Raw genomic sequence first — 12119 nt, forward strand, 5'->3', positions numbered from 1 at the left:
CACCTAGTGATTCTACAGGAACTTCCACTGGTGATGGACAAACTTCTGTTGTAGTAGGAAATAGAGTGACCCCTACTCCAAATTGAATTGGAGCGGATACTTGCGGTTCCTCTATAATTTCCTCTATCGCAATCAGACCAGGTGGAAGAGGAAGACCGTCAGGTCCGTAAAAGATTTCCGGTGCCGAAGAAGGGGTTGTATCGACCGCGACAGATGTTTGAGGAACAAAACTTTCTGGACCGGTTACAGATGGAACTGGTTCAGTCATACAAGTATTTGCCCCCAGACTAGGATCAGTATTACTGTCCCTCTGTGGCGATCGAACTTCTTCCATAGAGGCAGGGTTTCCGGAAATGTTTGGAGTGACCAGAATCTCAGATGTTGTTGGAACACTTGTTCTAACTTTTAAAGGAGATTTTGAACTGGTTCGACGAGCTCGCTTTGTCCGAATTGTTTTCGATTCCAGAGACAAAGACGATTGACTCGCAAGCCTCCGAGAACGACGAATATTCAATTGACTTTCTTCCACGATTGCGGATTACTCGATCAACTAAAATATAAAGGGGAAAATTTGTGATTCCGATTTGAGTGAATTTTATTAGACGCTTTTAAACATAACTTTGCTTTTTCATGTTTTAAGAGTCGAGAAAAAGCTAAAGATGACTCTAGTCTCCTTCGATGTATTAACGAGCCCGAAGTGACAAATGCTCGGTTGGACCTTTTCAGTTATAGAGTTTGAAAAAGGCCAAAAGAAACTGCTCTGGAGATCTAGGTAGAGGGTGTGCCAAAACCTTTCGCGAAACCACAGAATACGTTTTACGGTACGGGTGGTCGATCTTCGTGAATGCTGTGTTCACTGCATCGCGATCAGTAGGGCGGCCGACACAGCTTCCTATGGATAAAGGATAATTGCCTATAGGGGTCTCCCAATATATACGCGACGGTACGTGGGAGCACAAGTCCGTATTAGTGCCACCGACTCTCAGGAGGAATCACCCACCTTCGTAGAGATCGACAGTCACTATGTTTAACGACGCCGGAACACGTCTCTACCTAGACCTCTAGATGTTTGCGTTATGTTTCAAATGCGTTGTTAGGTTCATTCAGTATATTTTAAGTTGATCTTTTTAAAGTTTGCCTTTCAAGGTTCACCACGAGATGTATATGACAAATTCCTAAATGCAGCCTAAGATGAGAAGCAAGCTTTTTCAAATCTTTTTGACTGATGAAAATCTTAACTACTGAAGGAGAAGAAAGGAAAATTCTTTTCACACAGTTCATACAACACAAACTAATGCACTTTCTCCTAAATCATCATGCAAACGTTTTCAAATGCAAAATGCACAATGCATGTATTTTCTTTTCCCTTTCTTAATGTGGATGGATTACAAAAAGAAAGTGGTCATATAACTTTGATTTCGATTTAAAGCGACAGTAAACAAGTTTGTCCAAAATCAAAAGACACCTTAAGATTCACTTGCTTAATCACTGGAAATACATGAAATCAAACCATACTAACGAAAGTAAAATGACTAATCAGCTATGGACAGCAAACAAGCTAACTCTTTAGACCAGCAAAATGCCTAACACAGGTTCAGATCTAAAAGGCCAAAAGCATGACTAGTTTACTTTTCGTTATGGGAAATTGTAAATGAGTAAGAAATACAAAGAACAAGTACAATTTCGTTATATAACAGAGGCAGAATGATGGCAAGTTATATTGGTTTCAAAACAGGCACAAGACTGACACCTAGCAGCAAAACTAAGTGAAAACAGGCAAGAGAAAGGAGGAAACCCCAAATGCACTAAGCAAATTTGGGCCAACGCAGGTTCTGCACAGCCAAACTGGCTCTCAGCGCAGGTAGCCCCTTCGGGACCTGCGTTGCAAAGCAGGTAGCCTGTGTACTACCTGCTTTGGAAAACAAGAATTGCGTTTTCACATTTTCCGGGTCATAATTTTCTCAAAAATGCACGGTTTTTGCTCAAATCAGAAGCAATCAGTCAAGCACACTCAAAGGGATGATTAGGAAGGTGCAAAGCTATCACTAAGAGCTTACAAGGATCCTTGTAGATCAGCTCTTCAAATCATGAATTTGCTCAGAAAATGAGCAAGAGTAGCTGCCCTCTACTTCGCTTTTGATATAGTCAAAAGCTTTTCGATTTGGTACTCTTTTGTTCAGGAAATGAATAGAAAAATACTACAAACACAATCAAACGGATACGATCCCCAGCGGAGTCGCCAGTTTGTTGTAGGGAAAAGTATCCGACTCGGATGACCCTATCCCACTCTAAGGGTGACAGTTCCTTAGCAACAACTGTAAAACAAACTACTTAAGGTTTACTTCTTTATGAAAGCAAAAGAGAATGGAGAAAGCACTAACCGTTGCCTTGCGCTTAATGTCGAATCCAAACTCTTCTCTTTGGCCGCTTGCTCCTAGCTCTTTGTTCTTCTGCTCGCCCAGCTACGATGAGATCCTGCAAAATAACAAAGAAGGAAACTACAAGAGGCATGCAATCATAACTGGTTCATGGATTAGTGTAAACCAAACATGCAATCATCACAATATATAATTGAAACAAGAGCACATAGAAGAACCTCAATAACTTTTATTAATGAAGAAGTAAAGGTTCTGAGAGTATTACAACCATTGAAGGCTCCAACCCAGCAACACCTCCCAGCAGAAAGAATTGCTCTTCTTCACCTCTCTCAAACAATCACCTAATAACTCAATAGTGAAACCAACAGCATATCATTACTTTGCACAAAATTCCAGCCTCTTGAGCTCATAGGAGAGAGCTCAATATATAGATGAATTGAGAAAGGATGAGTCAGCTTGCAACTGATGTGTAGCTGCCTTGTGTCCTCTCTCTCTCTTCAGTTAATCTTTAGTTGATCTTCAGTTCTTGAGTCCACTTGGAGAAACAGAGCCTCTGACTCATCACAAGGCGAAATACCTGATCCAAGTGTCATTTTTGGAAGATTCCAAAGCAATGACTCACTGTGCCACTTGTCCCTTCTCGCTCAGCGCATGTGGCCTTTGTCCCACTTGCTTTGCAACGCAGGTACACCATGGAGCAACTGAGTTTCAGCGCAAAAACCTAGTGGAGCACCTGCTTTGATTTCAGGATTGCTTGTTTTTTAGTGTTTTCAGGTGGAGAACTGATCTGAGAGTTGTTGGTTTGCTGACCTTGTTCCTCTAGGGGTAGGAACATCATGTTTAGGGAACTTTGGATCCCTTGTATTATTGACAATTCATGCTTGTTGCTGTAAGGCACAAAATTGTCTATAACAAGTGGTAATTCCAGCCAATGCATTGCAAGATATGGTTGGATTCATTGCTTCTTTATCTAGGGTTTTTTCCTAGAGTATATCGTCTTCTTTTGACATTTCTTGTTCCTTTTCTTCCTCCTCTTCACAATCTATGAAGAATAATTTATTCTCAGCACACTTATGACCTTTAGTGTATTTTCTATCACAACTGTAACAAAGCCCTTTTTCTCTTTTTTCTTCCAATTGTTGTGGTGTCAACCTTATAGGTTGTGGAAGGCTAGGGGAAAAAACACTTCCATCTTTATAGTTGTGAGTGGTAGGCTTCCTGGTTGCCATAATTTTGCTTTCCGTTTATCCTGCTAACTTGAATGCCTTCTCCAATGAATCGGGTTCCCAAAGGCAAACCTCATGTTGGATAATATCCTTTAAAGTCCTTATGAACACATCAATATTATGCCCCTCTAGAATATGTTTTAACCTTATGTTCAATTTTTGAAGTCCTCAATGTGATCCATCATTGAACCCTTTTGTTTTAGACTTATCAATTGGCTAAAAAAAGTGTTGCTTTTTGTATCCTCATAATGTACTGTCATTTCTTCCGTAAAAATTGCCTAAGTAACAATTTGTTTACGAGAGAAAAGCCATTGATACCATACAAACTGATTTGGTTCCAAATATAAAGTGGCAATACGTACCTTTTGTGTGTTTTGCACATTATTGAGATAAACAAATTGCTCCATCTATAGTATCCATGTTGCGGGATCCTTGCCATCAAACTTCCTCATATCGGTTTTTGGAATATGGTGGTTCTTAGATCCAACGTTAGAGTCTATGAAATCATGATTAACATTTATTTTTTTCTCATCACGAGTTTCCTTTACTACCCTTTCACCATTAGTAAGTATTTCTTGTAGAAAATTTGTCAAATCTGTATTCAAATCTTCCATGTCTGTCTTCAAATTTGTCTTCAAATCTACCTTCAAATCGTCCATCTTAGCTTCCACATAATTCATCTTAGCTTCCATGCCATTTATCTTAGCTTCTACATCTTTCTTTAAACCATCCATCTTGGATTCTGTTACTTTTTGTGTGAGTGACATTTGTTGCACTTGGTCTCATAATTTTTATATATCATGTTGCATTTCTTCCTCTTCTTCATGAGTCATGCTAGAGTTGTTAGGTTCCTTACTAGATGTTTGCATTTTCTTTCCTTGAGGCATCAGTTACCTATAATAATGCTTTACTACGCCCTTTGAATTCCTTCAAAATAATTTTTCAAACCAAGCTTAAGCAAAAATTTAAAAAAATCTACACACCTTTTTTCACTTTGAAGGAGCTTGATATTGCATATGATGTATCTCTATAATTTCAGATCTTCTACTTTTGAAATTGCGATTTGTGGTATCCCTCTGCATCATCTTTCTAATGCCACCGGTCTGATCGAATTTAGATTCTCCAACAAAGAGTTATGCACAATCTCCCAAGATGACCTGACTATATACCTTTTCAGAAGAGAGAACTTGTATGAAGTGTTGCGTGTCACTGTTTTGACCTTAGGATCTGAAAGATATATACAGGAAACTATAGTCCATCCTCTTTCTGTAACTTATGAAATTTGAATCTGATGCTCAAAACAAAAGTTATGACTATTTTCCCTAGGTCACCTGTTTGGAATGTAATTTGGGAGTCTGCAAAAATGCCAAATTCCTCAGATCATATCTCTGCAAATATAGTGCTAAAAGCTTTGAAATTTGGACGTACGGTTTAGAACGATTTTGGACCAAATGGGGTTTTTTTTAGCATCTGAAATGTCACAGAAAAAAATTTATAGCGCAAATTCCATGATGACCTATTTGGAGCAGCGAAACCTTAGAATTCAAAGCTCTGATACCATATGTTATGAAACCAGCTCACAAAATGATAGAAGAGATAGACGAACGCCTTAGAATTTAGCCTCTTCAAGGGCACAACCTCCTTTACATTACATAAATGAACAATTCTTTGATGATTCAAATGACAAAACCTCCTTTCTATATATAGGAGTCTATTGGGTGACAATATAACCAAGCTGACCTAAAAATAATAATATAAAGGCACAAAAATAACAATAGAGGGATTCTATGGGGCACAGTAATAACAATATGGGGACAATAGGGGCACAACAATATTAATAAGGGATAAAACTACAATAGTAATGGGGTAATCACTAGTATTATAGGGACCTAACATTGGAATCCCTTTGAAGGAGCTCAAAATCGCCTTCCCCCAGCTTCTTGGCCACCAAAATCATCGACTTCGATTGACCATTAGAAGAGATGGCTCATGGAGACAGATTTTTGAAAACATGAAACATTTTCGAAGGTATTAACAGTTTGTTTTGCAGGGTTTACCCTAGGATATTCTAAATCGACCAAAAATCCTTTCTGTTTATGATCTCTTACATATATTAGTTATAATTTGTAGTGAGCACAAGTACACTAAATTGAGTAATATTTATAGAGTATTGTAAAGGAAAAGAATGTAGACTGCACAAAATTTAGGTGTTTGTAAGTAGTTACCATGATTAAATTTCTACATAATATCAAGTTGATCAATCATCAAACTAACAGTTGAGTAATACAATAATTAAGAGACAAGATCTGACACTCTTTTCTTATTAGTAGGTCACATTCAAAGCAAGCACTTGGAAGATCTACAAATTGAGATTAATACGTTTCCAGAATGAGTAAATAATAGTGAAGGAAATTTTGTGTACAAGCTACACAATACATAGGTGCATGATATATAGTGTGAACAAAATCCCATATCAAGGGAATGTAATTATAAGGACATACTTTGCAATTTCCAATAGAAAATTCCAATACAGAGGTATAAAAATGCTATGAATTTGTTAATAAAAAGAATTTGCAATGAAAAACATCAACCTGTCCTTGTTAGTTTTCCTTGGTATTCCTTCCACTGTACTACAAAATACACAATCTTCCAAACCACAAGCTTACAAATTTTCCAATCATTGTCAATTAGTGTCATTAGAGTCTCTAGAAGAAATAACTAGTTTCTAATACAAAATAGATATGGGATCTATAGAGTCATCATTTTAGTTATAATGAGAAAAATATCTACTCTAATTTTAATACATGATGAAATGAAATTATGAAACATATGCATTAAAGTGACAATTTGGGCATTGTTGCTCTATAATAGTTTAAAATTGCATATAAAGAGATAAATGTTCATAGAAGGCTACTTTAATAAAAATCAGGACTAAATTGCACCTTCAATTTGACATTAAATGGTTTGGACAGGAAACAAAATATTTCTTCCTATAGATAGAGGAATAAAGAAGATGGAGAGGATGTGAAGCATGTCATGGATTCTACACTTGGATACGACTCTCAACAAAATAATGAGTTAAAAGTTTGGTGAAACCATAAAATAGAGTAAACAAATGAACAACTTGTATATTTTGGTAGCCTTTAAAATTTTGTGATGCATCTCCAATTGCGTCAAAAGAATCAGATGTATTCATCATCTTTGGTCACAAATCAAGATCTTATCCTACACATGCAAGAGCAATATGGAATAAAACAAAGTACTTCTTTCTAGGTATAGTTCTTGCATGAGTGATGAATCCATAATTTGTGATAGTGGGTGTTCCTCTTTGAATTCTTTTCTAACCCAACTGACCAAGTCCATGTCAAAGGATCCAAGTTGGAATGTTGGAGATCGTCCTATAAGCATTTCAAAAAGGACAACTCCAAATGAATAAACATCCCATTTCTATGTTGGCTTGTGGCCAGCAACAAAAGCTTATGCACCCTAGTAATTAATAAAAAATTAATGTTAACTTCCATCATTATTTGTTCATTCTATATCCAATCTTATAACTCCTCCTCGGAATGTCCTTTCATGAGAAACAACTGAGGTTTTTCCTTATGGAAGACCTCTACTAAGAAGTCCTCGAATTAGACGACCTAAGCAAAAAATTGAGATATATGGTTATATTATCATTCAACATAATACTTGTGGGTTTAATATCTCCATGTACATATTTACGAGAACTCCACTCATGCAGATAGGCTAGACCGCGTGTGGTTCCCTTGGCAATATTTATCCTAGATCAAGGGTGTAGCTCGGTGGTCTGATTTACCTGCAGGAATTGGTAGGAATTGTCAAGATTGTTTTCACCCAATACATGCAATTTAGATTCTCCCACAACATATAAAGAATGATATATTTAAATAGAGAGTTAGCTTCAAAGATGAAATAAGTAATTATAAACAAATAAAAAATTCATGCATTTGGTATAAATTGTCATGAATTAGTCGATTAAGGTGGTATGAGGAACTTTGCAATAAAAACATTTGTTTCTAACCTACAAGTAAGCCTTCCTACCCTAGGACTACAAATAAAGTAGGTCAGAAAACATCTTTCAAAGCAACACTGTACGATTGATGCAAAACAATGAATCAAATAATGCCAATAAGAAACACTGCAAGTGAAGAAGTTACAAGAACAATATACTTCATTTATGTGGTCATTTTATTTTCAGTTTATTTGGTTTCCATAGCTTCCACCCATGGGGCTCTTGGGTACTGCGAGATTCAACCTTTATATACAACGATTTATAACTTGTTTCTTGTGACCAGTGAGAAAATTTAATTTGCTTAAATGTTCCCCAGAAAGAAAATCCAAGGACTTGTACAAAACAAGAAGATGGCTTCTTACAAAACCCAATCAAAAGAAATGATCCCTCCCTAGAGGGTTTCTCAAGATGAAAACAATAGGAGGCCTATGGGATATATTGGTAACATTGTAGCAGATTTCGGTGGTAAATGTAATGCGAGCAAGGGAGGATTCAATGGGAAACCTCTTGCTCAGGTCTCTATCCCTATTAGAAGGAGATTTTATGCTCAGTTACTTGCTCAGGTAGCTACAGACAAGGGGATCTATGTTTCCAATAACCAAACTTAAGCAGCGGTTATGATTCTAAAGGCAAACATTGTGCAAGGAAACAAGAAAAGGAGCACTAGCAACATCAAGGACATTCCTCTCACAACTGTAGTGAACAATGAATAAGATGATTATGTTATTATTGAAAAAACACACAGAATGAAACCAACTTGGAATCACAATGCTAGAGCTATAAAGAATAAAGAGAAACCTCAATCACTAACAACAAATCTTAAATCACTGGAAAAATCACTTACATCTAGAAGTGCAGTAGTGTTACATGGATTTAGATTTTATGATGAAATGACTAAGGAAAAGGAGGACCCCTTGCCAAAAACTGATGGGGGGCACCATGATAGCTGGTTAGTGATGGTTGAATATGTTGAGGATATATACACATTATATCGAAGAATAAAAAAAATTAGCTGTGTCAGATTATATGCCAAGACAAAAAGACATTAATGTGAAAATGAGAGAAGTACTAATAAGTTGGTTAATTGAGGTATGTTACAGATTTTGGTTGATGCCAGAGACTTTGTATCTTGCCACAAATATTCTTGATAGATATCTTGCTAGTCAACTTGTATCAAGGAGAAACTATCAATTAGTGGGTGCCACTGTGATGCTTATAGCTCCCAATTATGAGGAAATTTGGGTTGCATAGATAAATGACTTTCTCGACATCTTAGAAAATAAATTCGAGAGGAAACATGTACTCGATATGGAGAAGATAATGCTCTAAGAGACTGAAATTCCATATCACAGTCCCAACTCCATACATATTCCTTATTCGATTCCTCAAAGTTGTTGGCTCCGATGAAGAGATATAAAATTTGGTATTTTTCTTGATGTAACTGAGCTTGATGCAATATGTCATGATAAAGATACCCCCTTCAATTCTCATTGTTGTTGCAGTGTACACCACTCAAAGTACTTTCAAAAAGACACATGTTTGGAATGATGTACTTAAACGCCATACATGCTACTCTTAAATAGACCTGAAGGAGTGTACAATACTAATGGTGGCATTCCATGAGACTTTAGAAGAAAGCACATTGAATGTATTTTTTTAAAAGTACTCAATGCCTAAGAATGACTTTGTGGCACTTATCATACCTGCCAAGATCCCTGCATAGGATTTTTTTTATTGGAGTTGCAAAGTGTATAGCAACTAATGAGTAGAGTTGTCATTTTTCCTAACTCAGTTGCACATCCAATAACTGTGATTGATATGTCAATCAAATTTTTTAGAATAGAAGATCATTCATTTCCTTCATATTCCCCTATGGGTGGAAGGTTTTTTCGGTCATTCTTTGTAACTGTACACAGTTGTGGAAAAAGCATGATTAACAGAAGATATAGTCCACTTCATTTTTGGAATAACATGTCCACAAAGGAAGTGGTGGATTAAATCCAAGGGAATTTTTCTTATCAATTGTAATAAATTCTTGAGGGAATTTATGTGTTTTTTTATTTAAAAATTTTAATTATAAACACTAATAAAAAAATTAGAAAAATAAAACAACGGTAAAAGCCATTTTTTTTATTTTTTATTTTTATTTTTCTTCTCATTAAAATGCTCAACCTTAAAACTATCAATATTGTACCCTGCAAATAATGTATTTTGATCAACCAAGGTGAAGAGAAAAAATCCACCATATAATCAAAGAAACTTAAATTTGAATATATAAAAGAAAACGATGTACTTAAATTCCATACACGCTACCCTAAAATAGACCTCAAGGAGTGTACAACGCTGATGGTGGCATTCTAGGTTACTCTAAAATAGACCTCAAGGAGTGTACAAGACTAATGGTGGCATTCCATTAAAGTTCAAAAGAAAGAAAATCGAATGTAGTTTTTAAAGAGTACTCAATGCATGAGTATGACTCTGTCTCACTTATCAAACCTGCTAAGCTCCGGGCATTGGACTTTTTTATTAGAGTTGTAGTTGCAGAGTGTGTAGAAATTGATGCGCAAAGTTTTCATGTTTTTCAATTCAGTTGCACATCCAACAACTGAGATTGATATGTCAACCAAAAATTTCTAGCATAAAAGATCATTCATTCCCTTGATTTTCCCCTTTTGGTGGATGGTTTTTTCGGTCATTCTTTGTAACTGTACGTAGTTGTCGCAAAAACATGATTAGCATAAGATATAGCCCACTTCATTTTTCACATAACCAATCCACATGGGATGTGGTGGCTTAAATCAAAGGTATTTTTACTTGTGAATTAATAAATGCACGAGGGAATTTATGTGTTTTTTAATTTAAAGCTTTGCATTATAGAACATTAATATTAATAGTAATAAATAAATAAAGCAACACTGAAACCCATTTTTTGTTTTGCCTTCTCATTAAAATGCTCAACCTTAAAACTATCAATATTATACCCTACAAAGGGTGTATTTTGAGAAACCAAGGTGAAGAGAAAAAATCCACCATAAAATCAAAGAAACTTAAAACTAAATCTATAAAAGAAAATTTACCATGTAATGCAACTTTTGAGCTTCTATGTGGAATGAAGTCAGATATCAACAATTTCTCATCAGCTGCCTAATAAATTGTTTCAAGTTTCACTACATTGAGATGTTGAATTCTTCCGTTGGCGTGAACTTTAGACTCAAAATCCTCAAAACTCTCAGCACCTCTCTCATACAACTTCCTTGTTGCCACTAGAATCACATTTCCAAGTACCACTTTGTACACAATTTCCAACCCACACTTCCCTAAGACATGAGTAGAAGCTCTGAGTAATTCATCTCAATCTAAACTGAAACCTTTGTCATTTGGAATGAGATCTCTCCAGTCTTCCTTCTATGAGGTTATTTCAGAAGTCTTTGCATTGTTGCATAAACATTGAGGAATCCCTCCTCCTACCAATTTCTCTTTCATCCATATTTCCACCACTTGGCTTGGCAGATCCTAGTTTTCTAACACAAATAGATAAAGAGTAGGACAATTATGGAAATTCCCATAGCATTTCTCAACTATATTGCAACAATTACACCATTGTTAAGAATTTTCATTACTGCAGAGGTCACCTCGTGATTAGTAGGGCTCCTTGAGGAAGGGAATTGTAAAGGAAAATTTTGATTAGGACCAAATGAATCTCATTTGAATGCTAGTTTTGTTCCATCGATGAGAAAGTTCCATTTGAATTAAAAAAAAAAACATTGGAATTGGAATTTTAAGAATTTGATAGCTATGACAGCAAAAGGAATTATGTGCCTATTTTGCTAAACACTGTTGTAATATTCAATTTTTTTTAACAGGACGATGCTCCATCTTCTAGGGTCATTGAACATTCCATTTAAATTAAAAAAACATTGGAATATGCACTTTAAGAATTTGATAGCTATCACAACAAAAGGAATTATGTGCTTATTTTGCTAAACATTTAATAGGATGGCACTTCATATTTAGAGGGGAATTGAACCCTAAATGACAATTATTAAGCCTCGCAATTGCTTCTTTTTGACAACCTTTTTCACTCTCTTTATTTCTTTTTAACCTTCATAATCACACAGTGGGCATCAAATTGTAGGATTTATGACATGGCATGTATATAATTATCTTGTATTTCATAAATTGATAATGTTCTTTATTATTTAGTCGAATGTTTTCTTAAGCTACGGAATCGCAATGATTCTGCAGCTAATACATGATTCTGTAGCCATGTCCGTGGTTTAATAGGTTCCATGGTGCCAGGTGGAAAGAAAAATTTATGGGTAGATGGAAATTGATGCACTCAGTGATTTCCTCCTACTGTCATGAACTAGATCGATGGAAGCAAGTCGCAGTGATGCCATCAAAGATAAAGTCAACACCTATAATCAACAACAGGCGAGCGAGAATGAGATATATGCCTCATGATTTGCTTTGGTAATAGAA

The 12119-nt window shown here is 35.9% G+C and overlaps 2 pseudogenes; one reads left to right on the forward strand and one right to left on the reverse strand.

Moving 5' to 3' along the window:
• Positions 1-6647: 6647 nt before the first annotated feature.
• LOC149138612 (receptor protein kinase-like protein ZAR1) lies at positions 6648-11254 on the reverse strand (annotated as a pseudogene).
• On the forward strand, positions 8528-9360 carry LOC149138613 (cyclin-B1-5 pseudogene; annotated as a pseudogene).
• Positions 11255-12119: the final 865 nt, after the last annotated feature.

This window comes from Pinus tabuliformis, chromosome X (assembly GCF_031772625.1).
Source record: "Pinus tabuliformis cultivar Carrire ecotype Pingquan chromosome X, CPIR1, whole genome shotgun sequence".
Lineage (NCBI taxonomy): Eukaryota > Viridiplantae > Streptophyta > Pinopsida > Pinales > Pinaceae > Pinus > Pinus tabuliformis.